This window comes from Hemiscyllium ocellatum, chromosome 5 (assembly GCF_020745735.1).
Source record: "Hemiscyllium ocellatum isolate sHemOce1 chromosome 5, sHemOce1.pat.X.cur, whole genome shotgun sequence".
In the NCBI taxonomy this organism is placed as follows: Eukaryota; Metazoa; Chordata; class Chondrichthyes; order Orectolobiformes; family Hemiscylliidae; genus Hemiscyllium; species Hemiscyllium ocellatum.
The window spans coordinates 30934613-30956064 of NC_083405.1; the positions used below are offsets into that span (position 1 = coordinate 30934613).

The 21452-nt window shown below is 42.2% G+C and overlaps 1 protein-coding gene across 7 annotated transcripts in view; it reads right to left on the reverse strand.

Moving 5' to 3' along the window:
- The window catches only part of rbms3 (RNA binding motif, single stranded interacting protein), a 1363226-nt gene that overhangs the window by 54074 nt on the left and 1287700 nt on the right, over nt 1-21452 (reverse strand). The gene's annotated exons all lie outside the window — the stretch shown is intronic.

Here is a 21452-nt window from a genome sequence, read left to right on the forward strand (position 1 = left end):
AAACACACCCCAATTTAAAATTCCAGGGCATTTGAAACAAACTGCACCTTTGAGCTCTCTCCACCCTACCCTGCCTTGGAGAACACAACTGGGAATCACATCGGTGTCTGCATGTGCTAACAAGCCGCTGTTTAGGAGAAAGAACAGTCAGGTTGGACCATTCCAGCCCAAGGTGGACAAACCAGAACTACATACACTGTAGAGAAAGGCAGAAAATCGTGTTTGTCTCAGAACATAATCTATCAATTGTGGAGAAACCTTTCCTCGGTTGTAAATTCTGCTGGTCTGGCTCACCAAAGTGAATTTCAAGGCTGTTAATATTTATATATGTGTCATCTTTATAGTGATAAACAACACCTGCTTCAAAGCAGTGACACACTAAAGCACTGATGTTATGAATCTCGACATTTAAGGCACTTACATGACAAAATACATCACACTGAATCGAATTAACATTGGTCAGTATTTACTCATGTTCAATTTTGTTCAGTATTTCTATTACTGAGATATGAATGAAAAAACATATTCAATACAATCACTTCTCAATCAGGACTCTGGCTTGCAGACTTAAGAGGAGCCAGAAGAGATTATATTCTTCATATTCATTGTCATTGCTATAGGGCAGACAGATTGCCAGAATGATAATTGGAACCCAGAGGGTAGGAAGTGAATACATTGTCTGTATGTAATGCCCATTGCAACAATCGCTCCCTCTCCCACCCCATCAAACTCAACCATCCTGCCTTTACCATGCTTATATGGGTGGAGAATGAAAAAAAAACACAGAATTTCTAATGCAAGTGACCTAAACTCTGAAGGTATACAGACTTCATTGTATTTTCTGAGCCAATTATAAATGGTTCATTGAGAGTTCACTGTTAAAGTGTGATTCTGATCTCTAATTTTTTTCAAGTAATACACTTGATGGTCTCTGATAGCCCTCCAATGAACTGTTCAAGGTTGGCCTGGGATCTGGGGACTAAAGGAGCTTAGCAGCAAAACAAAATATGCTGGATGTTTTTAAACAGTATTTGTTGGTGGTCCTTAATTATTAACATTCAGCTTACTATGTCGCAACACTGTTTATTCTTCTGGATAATATACTTGCATTTTCTTACAAAGCAAACAAAACAGATTCCATTCCGGACTTGCACGGAATGTCGTTACTGGTGAAAGACAAACAGAAAAGTTCTGGAAATACACAGCATGTCTGGCATTCAGTTTTTGCCATAGACAACTCAAAATGTTAACTCTGTGTCTTCAAAGATGTCGCCAGATCTGTTGAGTATTTCCAGCACCTTTCATTTGTATTTCAGATCTCCATCATCCACAGTACTATGTAGCATTAACAGTGACTGGGTTCAAGTCAATATCTAAATCTGAGGAAAGACCAAACAGATATGTAGCTAACAGCAGACCTTTTTCACTCCCTGTCCTGATAAATTCATTTGCAGCCATACATCTTTGGGAGAGAAATGTTTTTATGAAATGATCTGGTCTACGTCCTGCCATAGCCAGTCCCAGACTGAGGAAATGGGTGACAAATCACTACTTTTCCAATTCTACACAGGTCTGCCTGTAGTTCTATTCCAGTTCTTGGTTGTTTCACAAGGTCATTTTCTCATATTTCTTACAATGAGAAACAGAGAAAGAAACAGAGGAAATTTGAGAATAAATGATTAGTCTGGTCACTTTGATGGTGTTTGCCTGCCATATAGCATTTTAGATTTTGGAAACTTAAGGCAGCCACCTTGCATTCATATAGAATATAGCATATCCATTTAGAAACCTCAGAGTACAGATGAAGGCTATTCAAGCCAAATGTAGATACAATGAACAGGTCGCGAGCACCACTATGAATGACAGCCAGAAATAAATACTCCATGTAAGGATGGCAAGGGGCACTGAAATTGTTACCTGACTGTCAATGTAAACACTTACCCATGATACACCAGTTCTGCCAGTGTGCACTGCTAAATGAGAACTCTGCCACTTGGAGATCTGAAATCATCAACCAAATTCACTTTGGCACTGCAGTTAGAGCATTAAAATGCAGTACATCTGGTTATATTCATCTCTCTTTCTCTCAGGAACACTTGCTCAACATAGAAAAATTAATTACTTCAAGTTGCCTCATATTGATCAAATCAGTCAGCTATGAACCCCTGCATCAGGTTACTGGCACAGGTCATGAATGGTGCTGGGAAATAGAGATAGAAATACCACAAACAATCCCATCCTCAATAAGGTATTGCAACGATAAGGCTGAATACTCACAGCAATTTTTAACAAGAAATGCCGAGCAAACAATTATCCAACTTGGCCTCCTCCTGACGTCGCCAACATCACAGATACCAGACTTCAGCAAATTTGATCCACTCAACGTGATATTAATCACTGACTAGAGGCAGTGGACACTACACAGGCTGTGGGCCCTGGCAACATCCCAGCAATAGCTCCAGCTATTAGAACGCATTGACAATATGCCTAGCACAGGAAAGTAAGACAGCTCAGCAATGAGATATGCAATGTTGTCATTGTTCAAGACACCCGTTACAAAATCAGTTAAGAGCCAAGGAATGATAAGGAAGAAGAGTTTTTCCATCCACCAGGTAGTCTGCCAGTTTCATCACAAACTTTGTTCAATAAGTGACAATTGTAATAATGTTTTGAAGGAGTAAGCTTCACACCCATGCACCCTTCATCGTCATCCCTGCTCCTCTCTGGATCCCTTGTGTCAGATTTGGTTCAGTGATAGGTCACATTCCTTTGTGCCATCAGGTTTTGAAGTCAGTACCGCTTCCAGAAACTTGAGTGCATAATTCAAGTGGACTGAGGAAACGCGGCGTTTTTCAAGCTGCTCTATTTTGAAAGTGATGCCAAGCCAAAACGTGACTAAAATAAAACGTCTAAGATCTTGAAGAGTCTTAAAAGGGTAGCTGTAGAGACGATGTTTCCTCTTATGGGGACACTGTTAAAACAACAGATATTACCCATTTAAAACACAGACTCAGAGAAAAGTTTTTTTCTCTCAAGAGTTTATGAACCTTTGGAACCCTCTTTCTGAAAGGATGGTGGAAGCAGAGTCTTGAATATCCTTAAGGCAGTACCAGATAGATTCTTGTTAAGCAAAGGGGTGAAAGGTTATCCATGTTATCCAGGAATGCAAATCTAAGGTTACAACCAGAACAGTCATGATCTTACTGAACCTCCAAGGGGCCGAATGGCCTATTCCTGCTCCTAAACCCTTTGCTCGTTTACGTGTTTGTTTCTATCTGTCCTCTCCAATGGGTATAAAAAATCCCATGGCATCACTTTAGCATACTTAGGTGCATAAGTGAGCTGCCATGTTTTCTAGACTGCAACAGTGACAACTTAAACATACATTGTTGCTTGTAAAGAAACATCCTACACTACTGCAAGTCCTTTCTTTTCCTTTATGTGGTCAAACCTGCACTTTCATATTGTTGCTAAAGTGATACATTGCCAGCTTTCATACCTTTGAACAGCTCTTGCAGTATTGTAGCCTTTACTTGCATTGCCAGAGCTTTTAAATGTATGTGTTACATTGAAATAATTCTTTTGAACCATTGAATCAATAGTGATGAAGTCAGGACAATCGCAACAATAAATTTCAAATGTTAATTAGTTATTTGAGAAATAAACCAGCACTAAACTACTTATGCAAATCTCTGTAGCTCTGAAACAAAAAGAAAACCTCAGCAATAACGTATAGTATAAAGGGGTGAAATCTGACTGTAATATGTTAATAAGACAGTATGCATCATCACAGGGCATCATGCAATTTCATGCAATCTTGCAACCTTGTGGCAGGATGAAGCCACTAAGATTTTTCTTCGCTAATGTTAATGATTTCCTTTCCTCAGCACAATAAAACCCAAAATATCATCATAAGTAAATTGAAATGCCTAGTCACTGACAAATATTTTAAGTCACCAATAATGTTTCCATTCAAATAAGGTGAGCTAGGTTGAATAACAACTGCTGTTTGACCATTGTTCCCAATGTTAATCTGAAGTTGATGGCCACTCAAACAGTAGAGGATGGCCTCATGATATTATTGCTAGACTATTAATCCAGAGACCCAGGTGATGTTTTGGGAACCCGGGTTTGAATCCCATCAAGGTAGTTGGTCAAATCTTTTCATTTTCAATTAAAAAAAAAGAAAAATATCTCAAATTAAGTATCTAAGAATGACCATGCAACCACCGCTGTTCGTCAAGGCTAAAAAATGATCTGGTTCACTAATGTCCTTTTGGGAAGAAAACTGCCACCCTTACTTGGTCTGGCCTTCACATCAGTCCAGATGCACAACAATGTGGTAGATTTTTAACTGCCAACTGGGCAATAAGTGTTAATCTAGCCAACGATGCTCCATTCCATGAATGAATAAAAAACCTGATCTGTGAGTTTTACACCCTGTCCACCTCATTATTTTAAGTGTAGCTGTTCTCTTTGAGACACAGAAAGGGCAAATAAATCCAAGCAAAATCTGTATAGAAAGATAAAACCAAATAGTTTCAAATATCTATTTGGGAAATGTCTACAGCATCTGAAATGTTATAGCCATAATACCCCCTAATGAAAAGAAGGGCTCTGGAAATGAATATCATACCATGAATCAGAAGTTAAAGTACTTTTTCTCTTAGCTCTTGAGATTTTCTTAGGGGCTTTTTTTTTAATTTCTGGGGACTACATTTTGGTTTTCAAAGGCTTGTTTTTTATTCTCACTATCTCATTTATTAACTGATTCAGTCAGATACTAACAATACTTATTTGTGTTAACACATGCGGTATTTGGTCTCAAAACAGAAGAAGAATTGTAAGAATTCCTCAATAATCATTAACTCATCCTTCACTGAACGTAAAACCAGAATGCAGAAGAAGACATAAATTTCGTCAACACTGTTATATTGAATTTGGCACTAGGCAGCTCTGGGCAGAATTGAATGCAGATTGCAAACTGACAGTTTTATGAGGTTATTAAAGGACTAACTGTCTTTGATACATATAGTTGCCTGTTTCTGTTTTGTAAAAAGTTGTTCATCTGAATCTTTAAAATCTCTGAATGGGTTTCGTGAATTTCATGTGAGTTCTTTTTAAAAAAGTATCAAGTGTCTGAGTAAAACATTTGCATGGTGTCCTTAAACACAACAGAATTTGAATATGGGGTAAAAGTGTCTTATTGCAATTAGCAAAAGCTTTAGTGAGATCACAACTGAGTACTGTGTGCAGTTTTGGTCTCCTAACTGAAGGAAAGCTATACGTGCTTAGAGGGAGAGCAATGAAGACTCACCAGAATAACTCCAGGGATGGATGGATTGTCTTATCAGAAAAGATTTAAGTGGACTGGGTCTATATTCATTGGTGTTGAGAAGAAAGAGAGGTAATCACTTTCAAACATAACAAATTCTTGCAGATATTCTTTGGTTGGATGCAGGAAAAATGATTCTTCTGATTAGGGAGGTGGGGTTACAACCAGGTAACAGTCTCAGAATAAGGGGCAAATCATTTCACACAGAGATGAGGGGGAATTTCTTCATTCAGACAGTGGTGGATCTTTGGAATTCTCTACCTAGTGGGCTGTGGGTACTGACTCATTGACTATATTTATGACTGAAATTGATAGGTATCTACATATTAAACAGATCAAGGGATACTGGGACAATGCAGTAAAATGGTGTCAAAGCAGGTCGACCATGATCTCATTGAATGGCAGACTGAGCTCAAAGGACAGAATGGCTTATTTCTGCTCCTCATTCTGAAGTCCTTATCTTCTCCCTTAATTTGCAAGAAATTTATTTTTGGAGCCCTTTATGGTTCCTCATATCAGCCCCTGTTGGATACTAAAGTAAGCGAACAGGAGGCTGGAAGAACACAGCAAGCCAGGCAGCATCAGGAGGTGGAGAAGTCAATGCTTCCAGTATAACCCTTCATGGTGGGTCTCAGGAGTGTGGAGGTGGCATTAGGTAAGTGAAAGGAAATGGGGACGATATACAAGGGCATGCAAATATCCTGAAAACTCAGAATCAGCCATCTGCCTCAGTCACCTCCGCCTCAGCCGAGTTTGGACAGCTCCTGACTTGAGCTATCTCAATGATTAAAAACACTAACCCTTCTCTTGAAAATTCCAACCCGACTCTCAAAGTTTCCTGCAACGACTGGGCATCTGTTTAGCCCTAGGATAATTTTTTTTCTTTCAGACGTGATACACAAATACAAGCTGTTGCTGTCATTGTTTGTAATGGTGCTCTACTATCAACAAAACATGCAAGAAGCAAATGTAGCATTTGAGATGTGCAAACAAATTTACTGAGGAATAAACTGATAAAGAGGGAACACGTAGGGAGAAAATTATTGGATTGTTGTAGCAGGCAACATGCCACTGAATAAAAGAGTTGAGCTATTTAAACTATGCTAATAATAACTATCTATATTTTGACTTGATTATACTCTTTCAAGAAACCACCAGCCTATTAAGGGTTCTGTGCCATTTCTCAACATCTCCCTCTTTGTAAATGGCCAAAACATATTTGATTCTCGACAGTGGAGATACTGTAATTCTGATACCCTGTTCTCGGGCTAAATTTTACTCCGAAAAATAGGTGGGTGCAGATTGTGTTAGAGGATTAAATGCACAGAAACCAGAGCAGAAACTGAACCTGCCCTATTCTGGTTTTAACGGAAGGGGCAGTGGGTTGATTTTTGAATATGAAGTGGCCAGGTGTCACCAGACAATGGGAATCTCAACATTGAAAAAGGAGGTAAGAAGGCTTGAATCCATGAGCTAGGTATCTTTATAACAATGCAATAATCTAACTGGTAAATTCTCCAAACGTCCTCAGGAAATACTAGTTCCCCACTCCCATCTCTACCATCTGCGAACCCCCACTGACCACCATCAAAGCACCAGCACCTATTGCAGCAATTAGTACTGCCCAGACCATCAGTGGACAGCACCAATCCTCGATCAAAGCTGCTCCCCCTTTCATTCCCCCAGTCCCCTACACCTTATCTTTAACATGGACATCCAGTCTCTGTACACATCTGTCTGCCATGACAAAGGCCTCCCAGCCCTCAGTTTCTTCCTCTCATGTCATGCCAATCAGTACCCCTCCACCGACACCCCCATCCGCCTGGCTGAACTGGTCCTCCCCTCAACAATTTTTTCTTCCAACCTTCCCACTTCCTCCAGACCAAAGGGGTAGCCATGGGCACCCACATGGGACCCTGTAATGTCTGCCTCTTTGTCGGGTACGTGGAACAGTCCAGCTTCTGCAGCTACACTGGCACCACCCCCCATCTGTTCCTCTGCTACATCGATGACTGGATCGGTGCCACCTCGTGCTCCCATGAGAAGGTTGAACAGTTCATCAACTTCACCAGCACCTTCCACTCTGACCTCAAACTCACCTAGACCATCTTGGACAACTTCCTCCCCTTCCTGGACCTCTCCGTCTCCAACCGACTAACCATGGACATCCACTACAACCCACCATTTCCCCACAGCTACCTGGATTGCACCTCCTCACACCCTGCCTCCTGTAAAAACGCCATCCCTTATTCTCAATTCCTCTGCCTCTGCCGTATTTGCTCCTAGGACGACTAATTCCACCATAGAACATCCCAGATGGGCCTCCTTCTTCAAAGACCACAATTTCCCCTCCCACATGGTCATGATGCCCTCCAGCGCATCTCCTCAGTTCCTGCACCTCCATCCTTGAACCCCACACCTCCAACAACAAAGACAGAATCGTCCGTTCCTAACCTTCCACCCCACCTCCTCCTCCACTTCAGCCACCTACAAACAGACCTCACCACTAGGGATATATTTCCCTCCCCATCATATCTGTGTTCCGTAAAGACCATTCCCTCTGCAACTCCCTTGTCAGATCCACACCTCCCCTATCAGTCTACATCCCAGTGTAAAACCTGCGCCCACATCTCCCCTCTCACCTCCGTCCAAGGCCCCACAGGATCTTTGCACATCCGACAGACATTTACATGTACTTCCACGCACATTATGCTGTATCCATTGCACCCTTTGTGGTTTCCTCTACATTGGGAAGACAGGATGCCAACTTGTGGATCATTTCAGAGAACACTCTGGGATTCACACACCACCCAATCCCATCGCCTCATGACCGAACACTTTAACTTCCCCTCCCACCTCATTAAGGACATGCAGGTCCTGGGCCTCCTCCATTGCCAATCCCTAACCACCTGACACCTAGAGGAAGAATGTCTCATCTTCTGCATTGGGACCCTGCAATCAAACGGGATCAATGAGGATTTCACCAGTTTCCTCATTTCCCTTCCCCCCCACTTTATCCCAGTCCTAAGCCTCCAACTCGGTACCGCCGTCTTGACCTGTCCATCTTTCTTCCCATCCATCTGCTCCACCCTCCTCTCCAACCTGTCACCTTTATCCCCCCTCACCTTCAACTACCTATCATATTCCCAGCCTCCTTCCCCATAGCTCCACCCAACTCCCATTTATCTGTCAGCCCCTGGCCCACAAGGTTCATTCCTGATGAAGGGCTTATGCCCGAAACGTTGATTCTCCTGCTCTTTAGATGCTGCTTGGCCTACTGTGCTTTTCCAGCACCACACTCTCGACTCTGATCTCCAGCATCTGTAGTTTCTCCTCACTTTCTCCTATGTGTGGAATTGAGTGTTGGTTTTGACAGTTCCTTTTGACAGTGTATTTTTACAATGGCTTTTGAGATTTGGCTGTTCCAATTAGCTTGACAGTTCAAATAAGTTTATGCTCTTTTTATACTCATTCAGGTCTAATAATTTTCAAGGGCACGTCCCCTCTAATATAGCTTCCAACTGAGTAGTATGCTAGTAGTGAATTTCCAATTCAAATGTTTTCTGCCTCTCATGATTAATAAACAGCATAATTAATAAGACAGTTCAAGGGTTCTGATTAAATGGGTCCCCACTGTTAAAATTGACTAAACCTCCTATTCATGTCATTTGGCAGGCCCAGAAAACACCCCTTCCACGGCCTATTCAATGCTCAGTCCATGGAGAGTGCTGTTGTATGAGTAATCCTCAGCAGGGACCACAATATTGTATGAAGTTGTCTGCACTATTGCTCAAAAAAGCATGGGTTTGCTGTCACCATCCTTTGTTACCATAGAGATCTACAAAACCCATTTGGCCTGGTGCGGTGGGGGACACCCATCACTAGTCTAATGGCGCTTATCTGGAACAAGATGCAATTTGTTATCTGTTGGCAATGAAGTACAAGTTACACTAATATTAGTCATATTGCAGACAGTACGAGGAGAACTGGGTTGGCAGGTCATACTCTGCCAAGATCCTAAGTTGTTCTGCCACCAGTGTATATGAGATCAGCAAAGTGGGTAGTGCTTAAAGCACTCACCAGTATTAACGCTTTTAGACCCTTATGCCCTTATACAACAAGTATAGATTGGATGTGGTCATGATTGGCACATGGTGACTGAGTGAGAAAAGGTGAGGGAGAGTAGAAGTGGTTACTGGAGGCAGGATTTTACCCTGGGCCTAGGGGTCCTTATCTGCATGGCTCCAAGAAATCTTTCACAGCAGTGAAAAATAAAGCCTACCATGCCCTCCTCTGCCCACTCTGTTGCCTCTAAGTGGGTTTTACCAGCTCAACCTCCTGAAAATGGTGCTTTGTTCCAGTTAAATTAGGTGCCACCCAGCTGTAGTAGGGCACCATCTGACTGGAAAATTCACAAAGATAAAATGGCAGCAGGTGGCAACAGAGTTACTTTGGGTCACTACTCAGTGTCAGGCAACACTAACCCCTCCCGGGCACTGTTCTTGCCTGCAGGAGCAGGAGCCTAAATCAATCCCATTACATTAGTGTACTTGATCATGCTTTACGTTGAGCTCAGTTGAATATATGTTGCTTATATGTACAGCACGCTATAACTTTGGTTTGCATTTAATAAATAATCAAACTGAACCAACAGCAGCTCATTCTGAATTAGACAATTTCATGTGAGACTCTATAGTGTCTTGAAAGATCACAATTCAGTTTGACAGGAAGGAACTTTGTGGTGGTACTTATTTGTATGGCACAATTTTTCTAAGTCCAAAGTCTCCAACTGGAAGTAGAGAGAACTTTAACAGGTAAAATTTTCATCTCCAAATAAGTTATTGCAGGGTGTTTATTTTGTGACCTTTGAATACTGTGGATTCCCACTCACACCATTAGGTAAAGTCATTTACAGCGTTTATCGCAGAAGAGGATCATTTTTCAATCTGATGGCCCAATGATAATTCATTCTATCTGCTGGTCTCTCAAAAAGTGTTTCAATGCAATATCCAGCCTGCAGAATGACCATCTGGAGACTAGTGCTTGCAGCCTGAATGTAGAAGGTTGCAATCACTCACAAATCTTACATTGCTGACTGACTTTTCATCTGATACATCTTCATTTCCAAGCTTTGAAGCACTAGACGTATTCAACACCAAAACTTTGAACCATCAAATTTCCATGCTTCACACAATGAATGCAAGATGAGTCAGAGCCAGAAAGCTGAACCATGAAACAGTTTTGAAACTAAATTTCAGTGCTAACTTGTGCAATGTTGTGTCCCCTGAAACCATCAGCGATGAGTTGGGTAAATTCACTCCCATCTATCCTTCTTATTGTTATCAGTCTAAGTTCCTGAATTCCAGTGAGGAAGGATGCCCACACAAAAGATACGCTCAATATGAACAAGCAGCAGAGATTTATTTTATGGTATTTCGTAGCTGTTTGTGTGTACGGCAAGGAGAAGAGAAGCCTCTTTGTAATAGTGGGCTGAATTCTATGGACGTTGTTGTCAAAAACACGTGACCTCCTTCCTACCCATCCCTGACCTATCTCCCATATGATGGTGGGCAAGGATGGCATCTGGCTGTCTGCCCATCCTTGAGCAAATTAATGACCCCCTAAGGGCCACATTCCATTTCTGTCAATATTCATGCAGCTCTATTTTACTGAAAATGTGATAGACGATCCCATTAGAAGTGCTTTAAAGATCTTGCTTGCCTTTGGCATGGTGGGGGGGGGGGGGTGCTTTGCAGAATTAATACAGAGTGAGATTAATTGCTGGTGACTGCTGCTGGAGATGTGGAACATGGAATAGAGCAGCAGGAGGGTTTCATGTTTAAAGCTTCAAGTAGTATCATTAACCTATCAATGAAATATTCCCCAAAGCATGAAAGGGAGATTTTGTAATAATTATTTCATTTTAAGGAGGAGCTGCTTTCTGAGCATTTATTTTAGCCATTTAAAAGCCTCTTTATGATGGTCTCGGCAGTATGTTTGAAATTTTCCATTATCACTGCCTCTTTCCCAGCTTGTACTCCAGCATAAATGTCTATTTCATACAGATAGGCTCAGCAGAATGAAGCCATTCTCCTCATTGTGAATGGGTTTTTTTCCTTCACATTATCGAAGTTTCTTTCCTTCCCTCTCTAATCTGAAAAACTACACTTGCTTTCTTGTTCAAAGGTATATTCTCCTCTTTAGATAAGAACTTTTTATTCGGTTTAACTTGAAAAAGCACTCAGGATTAACCTGTTCCATTCCACTTTAACAACTTACACGTCCCCACAAGATTTCACTTGACCCTTATCAATGTCAGGGCAGAATCCAAGAATTTATAAGCATATGGGTTTTCTCAGGACTGTTTATAGAGGTCAACTTGGTGACAAGAAACGCAGTTTGATAAATCACCATTAACTAACCTATTGAGCTTTTTCACAAGCTAAGAGGGTATATAAGGATAACACAATTAATGCACGGTGTTGGGTCCTTCCAAAATGTGTTTGATGAAGTTTCACTTATTAAGTTGGTCGGCAAAACTGAAAACTGTGGAAAAAAAAAATGAACCGCCTCCTTCTTCTCAGTAAGTCTTGGAGGAGTCAGCATGATTTTTTGTCCATTCAATGGGACTCGAGGTGAGTTAACAGCCCGATACTGGCTGTGCAAACCCTGCCTCACGAAGATGGCATTTGCTGAAATGGCTGGCTGGGATGTTTGTGATTCCACAAGCTCTGCCCACTGTTTGTGCTCGGCCTCTAGCTGGACATGTCAGAGATGCTCAAAATGGTTGGCAACTTCCTTCTCCAATTAAGATTCCCATGATTCACTGGGGATTCTGTATCTTTCTGCCCCAGGGAGGATGTCCTTGAAGTTTTTCCTCTGCTTTCCTTGTAACTACTTGCTATTGCTGAAGTTTAGAAATGAGTTTGCTTTTGAATTCACTGGGGGAAGGGAGGGCCAGAGCTTGGGTTGTGACATTGTAGCAGCAATGATATTACAGGGGTGGTTTATAATGGAGCACCTTTTCTGTTTCAATACCCATCTCCAAGCAACCAGGGCTTCCTGCGGACTGACAGGATGATGAGGGACAGCAAAGTGTATGTGTTGGTCCCTGTAGCGGACTGTTAGTTCCAATCATCTTAGCTATCCCTACCATTTGAAAGGACCATGTTTTGCTAGGATCACATGGTAGTCAGTATGCAATGGCCACCCCAGGCTAAAAGGTCTCAAGTGTAGGCATCTTCCAACCCCTTAAAATGTAATTTGTGCTGCCTCCTAGAAACCCACTAGCAGAGCATGCACTCCAATTTCTTCTCTCAAGGCAGCATCTGCAGTAATCAAGCGCTGATTTCACACAATGAGCTGTGTTGGGCAGGCCACATTGTCCACATGCCTGACACAAAACTTCCAAATAAAATAAAAGTGCAAGAATGCATAACAAATGTAGATAATCACATGGAAACAGAACAGTAGTCCAGCGATCTTCCCCCACACTGGCTCCAACCTTACAAAGCCTGTCTCTACCTCCTTCCCAAAATCCACAAACATGCCACCCCAATAAGCCTGTCTTATCTGCTTGCTCCTGGCCGATTGAGCTCACTTCCTCCTCCCTTGAATCCATCCTCTCTCTACTTGTCCAGACCCTGCCCACCTACATCCACGATTCCTCTGATGCCCTCTGCCATGTTGATAATTTCCAGTTCTCTGGGCCTAATTACCTCCTGTTCACCATGTGAATCCAATCCCTCTATACTCCATCTCCCACCAGGATGGTCTGAGAGCTCTCGGTTTCTTCCTCAACCAGAGGCTCTGACAACCCGCAATTAACCACCATTCTCCTCCGCTGGTGAAACCTGTTCTCTCACTGAACAATTTCTCCTTTAATTCATCTCACTTCTGCCAAGTCAAGAGAGTGGTTATGGACATCTGCATCAATCCAAGTTATGCCTGCAACTTTATAGGGGGTGTGAAACAATGCTTGTCCCAGTCCTATATTGGCCCCCTCCCACAACAGTACATCGACAACAGTGCTCTTAGTACTCCTGCCTGTACCTTGAAAAATTTATTCCTTTTGCTGCCAATTTCCATCCCTCTATAACTTTCACATCATCCATTGCTGACACTTCCCTAACTTACCTTGACCTCTCCGTCTCCATTTCGGAGAATGAACTGTCCACTGCCATCCACTACAAAGCCACTGACCCGCACAACTACCTTCACTACTGCTCTTCTCACTCCACATCCTGCAAGGACTCCATCCTATTTTCCCAGTTCCTTCGCCCCATTTGCATCTGTTAAGATGATGCCACCTTCCAAAACAATGCTGCTGACATGGCTTCCTTCTTCCAGTTTCCTACTGTGGTTGACAGGGCCCTCAACTGCATCCGACCTATTGCCTGTGTTCCCACCCTTGCTCTTTCCCATCACTCACAACAGCATGATTGGGTCCCCCTTGTCCTCACTTTTCATCCTAAACATTGTTATTAGGATACTGGTTTCTGGGCCTCAAATGAGCGAAAAGTTTACAATAGGTTGGGTAAAGTAATTCTTTACAACGAATGATGGACAGGTGGAATGGGCTTCGCAACTGAGTATTGGTGGCAAAAATTGAGTATTCTTGTGGTGCAGGGGTAGTGTCTCTACTTCTAGACCAGGAGATCTGGGTTCAAGTCCCACCTGCTCCAGCGCTATTTCATAACATGCAGAAAAGTTTGATTTGAAAATATCTTGGAGGCAAAAATCACTGAATATAAGAAACAACTGTTGATTGCTGTGATGAAGTAAAGAAAGGTGGATAGGGTGAACAGCCTTTCTCATTAGGACCAATCTTATAAAGTTAACCAAGAGTTTTGTGTACATTTTTTAATGATGTCAGTGTTCAGTTTAAAATCAGTACTAAAAGAAAACTTGGAATTCTCTGGATTTTCGTGACTTTGTACAACAGCAAGTGAGAAATAATTTATGAAGCAAACTCTTTAAATGTGCATTGTGTGTTGTTTAACTCAATTTAACAGATTTTTTTTATCATCATGAGCTCATGTGCTAGTCAAAGAACTTCTCGTACTGCTGGTGTGCATTCAACAGTAGAAATAGTTCACATGTCAACCATGGCTATTTTTCATTCCCAGCTGGTGATCTCACAGGATTCGAGCACGCATATTGAAACCCAGAAAAAAAATCTAACAGGGAAAGTTTATGGCAAAAGCTCACGAACATATAATATTTTAAGAAATGCATCAAAAATTGAAACATAGCCCTAAAATCTTAAATTTCTTTGACAATAGGCCTGGAGTGAAATGTTGGTGCTTAGCTTAGTGTCTAAGAACATTAAACTGTGAGATAAAATTTAGAATCCCTACAGTGTGGAAACAGACCATTTTCAAACCACCGAGTCCATAGTGACCCTCCGAAGAGGATCCAACTCAGACCCACACCCACCCTATCCCTGTATTTCCTATGACTAATCCACCGAGCCTCCACATCCTTGGACGCTTTGGGCAATTTAGCAAGGCTAAGCCACCTAACTGGGCAGTGGGAGGAAATGGGAGCACCTGGAGGAAACCCAGACATGGGGAGAAAGTGCAAACTCCACACAGACAGTCACCTGAGGCTGGAATCGATCGTGGATCCCTGGTGCTGTGAGGCAGCAGTGCTAACCACTGAGCCACTGTGCCACCCTAAGAGGGCAGCACAGGTGAACATATGAGTACCTGAGATTGCTGCAATACACAAATTTACACATACACAGATTATGCCCGGAACGTCGATTCTCCTGTTCCTTGGATGCTGCCTGGTCCGCTGTGTTTTCCAGCACCGCGCTTTTCAATGCAATACACAAACTTGTCAATTTTAGACATACAAATAAGGAACAGGAGGAGGTCATAAAGCCTTTTCAGCTTGCTCTGCACTCAGTAATAATACGACTGATATTCAACTCCACTTTCACACTATTCCCCACATCCTTTGATTACCTTAATAACAATCTCAGTCTTTATACTCAATAACTGACAATCTTCATTTTTTGGGGGTAAGAAAGGTTCACAACCCTCTCAGTGAAGAATTTCGCATCTCAGTAATAAATATCAGAACCCTTCTCCTGAGATTGTTTCCTGCCCTCTCAGCATCTACCCTGTCAAGCCCTGAAAAAAAACACGAGATACATTTCCAGAGAATATAAACCCATTCTAAACAGTGATGCTTTACAAAACTGAATCCATAAGACTGAGGAGCACAAATAGGCCATTCTGCCCATCAAGCCTGTTCCACGATTCAATGAGTTCATCGTTGACCTGACAATCCTTGACTCTGCTTGCCCACCTTTTCCTCTTAACCCTTGATTCCCTCACGGATTAAAAATCTGTCTCTCACAGCCTTGAATATACTTAACAATCCAGCCTCTAAATCTCTCTAAGGTAAATAATTCCACAGATTCATCACCTTCTTATTTCTGTCTTCAATGGTGACACTTTAGTCTGAGATTATGCCCTCTGATGCTGGATTCTCCTGCAAAGGAAAACAACCTCTCCACATCAACTCTGTCAAGTCATATGCAACTTATATGTTGCATTAAGGCCGCTTCTCATTCTTCTAAACTCCAATGAGTACAAGCCCAACCTACTCAACCTATCCCCAGAAGAAAACCTGTCCATACCTGGGATCCACCTAGTGAGTCTTCCCAGACCTGCCCCAAAGGCCAGTTTATAATTCCTTAAATAATGGACCAAAACCATTCCCAGTATTCTATGTATAGTTTAACTTGTTTTAGCATGACATCCCTATTTTTATGCTATATTCCCTCTAAAATAAAGGCCAACATTCTATTTGCCTTCCTTATTACCTGTTGGCTTTTTGTGACTTATGTACTGGGACTCACAAGTCCCTCTGTACAGCAGCTTTCTGCAGTCTTCCTCTTTTAAATAACACTCAGCTCCTCTATTCTTCCTGCCAGAGCGCATAACTTGACTTTTTCCCTGCACTTATTTGCATCTGTGAAGTTTTTGTGTACTCAATGAACTTATGTCTCTCCGCAGACTCTATGCCCTCTTCACCACTTGCCGACCCACTTATTTTTGTGTCTTCTGCAAACCTGGCTATACTACACTCATTCTCTCATCTAAATCATTAGTATATTTTGTAAATCATTGTGGCACCTGCACTGCCCCCTGTGGCACTGCACTCATTACATGTTAGCATTCTGAAAATGACACCTTATCCTAAGTCTTTATCTTTGATTAGTGAGCCAATCCTCTATCCATGCTAATGCACAACCCCAACACCATGCACTCCTGCCTTATTGAATGGCCTAATGTTCAGTACCTTATCAAATACCTTTTAGAATTCCAAATATGCTGTACCAATTAGTTCCCCTTTATCTATTCAGCTTGTAACCTCTTAACAGCATTCTGATAAATTTGTCAGGCATGATTTTTCTCTTCATGAAATCATATCGATTCTGTTTCTCTTTTGACTCAGAATCCTTTTCGTTAACTCATACAATCAAAATTTAAATATAACTGATATTATCAAAACATGTTTGGCAAAAAAAAACCCTTTCAATTCTAGAAACCAGATGTAGCGTATCATTTTTTTTCATGGAACATCGCACAATTATGATGCCAAAATGTATTGCAACATGATTTTTGCCATTTTGACTAGAGTTGTGTAACAAAAAATAATTTTCATCTCACAATAAAATTGATGCATGTTAAAAAACGCATTTTATGAAAAGGTGCTTTGAGAATATTTCTTGTCAAACATGCAGTGTGACAATAAAACTGAAGGGAACAGCATCCCTCTTTCACTTGTGAGTGGTGTTATTGTGAACCGAGATTATCCTCATTTTCTTGTCTATTTAGAAAAATATAGTTTAAAAAGTATTTTTTACAGGAAGACGGTCTCTTCAGTTATTTGAATTGAACTTAACATTGTACTTGTGCTCTGTCTTTTTCAGTGCTCAAATTCAATGCATTGTATGTATTGTGAGACACAGTCTGTAATTTTAACAATAACACCAGTATTCAAACCCCTTTCTGCAAGTACAAAAGGCAACACTACATAATGGACCTCAGCTGAAGCAGCAGTACAAATTCTAAAATTAGCTGCAGTGCTCTCCGCTTGGAGGCAAAATAAAATCAATCTTGCATTTAGGACCCAATCACGACCCACCATCTCTGTTGGAACAAGCAGTGTATGGAAAACTATGGATAGGGCTTGGAGAATTTGAGCTATAGGGAGAGGCTGGATAGCCTGGGGTTGTTTGACCTGGAGCGTTCGAGATTGAGGGGTGACTTTATAGAGGTTTATAAAATCATGAAGGATATGGATAGGATAAATAGACAAAATATTTTCCCTGAGGTGGGGGAATCCAGAACTAGAGGGCATAAGTTTAGGATGAGAGGGGAAGATTTAAAAGGGACATAAGTGACATTGTTTTTACACAGAGGGTGATACGTGTGTGGAATGAGCTGCTAGTGGAAGTGGTGGAGGCTGGTACAATTACAACATTTAAAAGGCATCTGGATGGGTAGATGAACAGGAAGGGTTTAGAGGGATATAGGCCAAGTGCTGGCAAATGGGACTAGATTATTTTAGGTCATCTGGTCAGCATGGATGAGTTGGACCAAAGGGTTTGTTTCTGTGCTGCACATCTCTATGATTCTATGTGAGCTCCTTTTATTTCTCACTGTCTGTTCTTCCAAATTAAATGCAGTGCATGGTGCCAACATTCAGGGAAGCAGAAAATGAGCTCTGGAGCTAAGTGGAAAAAAACTGAAAATGTTATAAGCAGGCTTGTGTAAGCTGGGAGATAGTGAGGACTGCAGATCCAGGAAAGTCAGAGTCAATAAAATGTGGAGCTGGAGAAAGCACAGCTGGCCAAGCAGCATCGGAAGAGCAGGAGAGTCGATGTTTCAGGCAGGACCCTTCATCAGGACTGGGGAGGGCGAAGGGGGCTGAGAAATAAATAAAGGGAGGGGAGTTAGGGCTGGGGGAAAGGTAGGTGGGATGGCAATAGGTGGATGTAGGCAGGAGGTAAATGGGATTGGTCATTGGGAAGGGTGGAGAGGATAGGTGGGAAGGCAAATGGACAGGTTAGGTCAGGTCAAGAGGGGTGGAGTGGAGAGGGAGGGCTGGGGCTGGGGTGAGGTGGGGGTTGGGGAGATTTAGAGGCTGGTGAATTCTATGTTGAGGCCACAAGGTTGTAAGCTCCCAAGGCAGAAGATGAGGCGTTCTTCCTCCAGTTTATGTATGGTCTGAATTTGATGGTGGAGGAGGCCCAGGATGGCCATGTCATTGGGGGATGGGGAAGGGGAGTTGAAGTAGCTGGCAATCGAGGGATGCAGGGGGTTGACTGGACCGTGTGGATGACAGATGTTCCCTGAAACGGTTCCCGAGTTTGTGTTCGGTCTCTCCTGATATAGAGGAGACCACATCGGGAGCAACGGATGAAGTAAATCAGGTTGGAGGAAATGCAGGTAAATCTCTGCCGGATTTGGAATGATTCTCTGGGGCCTTGGACGGAGGTAAGAAGGAAGGTGTGGGGACAGGTGTTGCACCTCCTGCAGCTGCAAGGCACGGTGCCAGGTGTGGAGCCAACTACATTCTTAACTAATGCAAACTAGCCCTTCTTTGGAGAAGCATTCACTCTCTTGGGACTAGTAATATTGTACAATTGTGATTACTGGGTTGATATTTTTAACAACAAATAGCATGGAGTTCAGTATTGTCCGTAATTAACTTTCCATTAGCAAACATGATTAACTTCAGAGACCCTCTGATAATGTGAACTGTCATCACATAAAAACTCATGGAGCTCCGGACCCATGAATGCCATCTAATTCCAGTCTTTTAATCCAGAGGAATGCTGGATGCATTCTTTACTGTTTTTTCTAGCAGGACCAATCTCTCAGCAGCCTTAATTATCATAATTTAAGGAAGTAAATCAGAAGTAATATCTTAACAAGTGCAAGATGGCATGGTCTAGCTACTTAAGATTTTATTTCCGAGTAACAGACCTGGCATTGTATGGGTGAGAGCAGCTGAGAAGCCAAACCAAATACACTGACAAAGAAGAGATTCTGTGACTTTTAATTGTCTCTGATCATTCTAATAATCTAACCTTTGACCTTTTATTGCTGATGAGATTCTGTAATAGGTAAGTGACCTTTATTTAACACATTTTAATATTTCACTCTGTCAGTTATTTCACAAATAGTCCTATCACTGGATCTATTCAGCAGAAATGGCTTAAGAAATCCTTGCAATTTGCATCCATTACAATCATATTGATACTGGAGACTCCCTGCAGAGAGAAGGTAAGAGAGTATAGACATAGGAATGAAGCAGGTTCAATGCCAAGTTACCAGTGCAGTTAGATCAGGTACTAAATCAGTCGGATCTTAACTTGTGTATGAATATACACAGAATTAGAAAGTAATTTGCACTCTTTTTTGACATATTGAGTCATAGAGACACAGAGATGTACAGCACGGAAACAGACCCTTCTGTCCAACTCATCTATTACGACCAGATATCCTAACCTAATCTAGTCCCATTTGCCAGCACTTGGCCCATATCCCTCTAAAGCCTTCCTATTCATATACTCATCCAGGTGCCTTTTCAATGCTGTAATTCTACCAGTCTTCACCATTTCCTCTGGCAGCTCATGCCACTTATGTCCCTTAATCTTTCCCCCTCACCCTAAACCTATGTCCTCTAGTTCTGAACTCCCCAACCCCAGGGAAAAGACCTTGCCTATTTATCCTATCCATGCTCCTCATGATGTTATGAACCTCTATAAGGTCACCTCTCAGCCTCCGACTCTTTGACTGTTTTCTGTAGAACTGTAACTTTTCTTCTTATAATACAATCACACACAGACTTTCACCGACATGTACTTTGAAGTTTAAGCAACATCTGTGACACAACACAATATCTCTTCATATTCACAGGAATGTTGTCAAACAAAATTTACCACCCAGCCACATGTGGCTCAATCTCCACTCCACTGGCACCCATGAAGGCCTGGGGTATTTGTAAAATAAAGCAGACAGACTTCCCATCATCTCTTGTCCTACTGACCCACCTCTAGTTAAACAGAGCGGAAGGAATCAAGCAGCATGTCAGCCATTAGGCCCACTGAGGCCCCTCAGTGGCCAATGCCTGTATTTCACCTGAGGCAAGACAAGGTGGAGGTGAGGCATACAGCTCAACAGCTTCCACTGTGTGTGGGATGCTATGGGGATGGAACTTCATTTCTGCGTATATGTCCGGCCTCTAACTCCACTCCATTCTTCCCTTCTCTGGGGTCTGCTAATCAGGCTTGTCCATACTCTTGACTCTCTTTTAATTATGGACTTCATCGCTTCTTCTTCAAGGCTAGCTGCAGTCCCTGCAGCAGCCACCATTTGATATTGGCGCTACAGAGCTGCTGGCTGATCAGAGTAGCAGGTCGCTCTCCAGGATGAGGCTTCTGCTTGGATGGAACCAGAAGCATGTCCCACTCTGAAACAATTCAGGCTGTTCCTGGTGTAATATTGCAGTGGGATATTGCCAGGGTTCAGATGGGTGGCTAACAAGCTGACTTTCTGATTGCCGTGCCAACAATGTGACACCTGTAAATGTGAGGAAATGTGGCTGAAAGCTTGCAAAGGAGCAGATTTTAAAAGGAACATCTAAAAAGCAAAAGATGCAGATAAGCAGAGAGGCTTAGTGAGGGAATTCCAGAACCTGGAAACGGGACAAGAAGCCAACTAGATGAGATGAGAAGTTGCTTGAATATGCAGTTCAGGGCACAATGCCAATTGCACACCCTAGTATACTTTTCAGGTAGACTTTGCATCTACAATTCTCTATCCAGTTGAACGAGATGACCAATAACCTGAGCTGGAAATGTTTGTTTTGGTATCCTAAGTACATGAAGGGCTGTTATTGACCTACGTGAGTTTGCCAGGTCCACCTCTCCCCACTTGCCCCTGGGACTTCAACCATTGTCTGGTCCTTTGTGGAATTTATCTCATCTTCTCAAGTGGACATGCCGCAGCGGGCTCCTAAAACTCGGAAGAGACATTTAAATGAGGCTGGATTTTGGGTTTAAATGGCAGTAGGAACTATCAGGTGG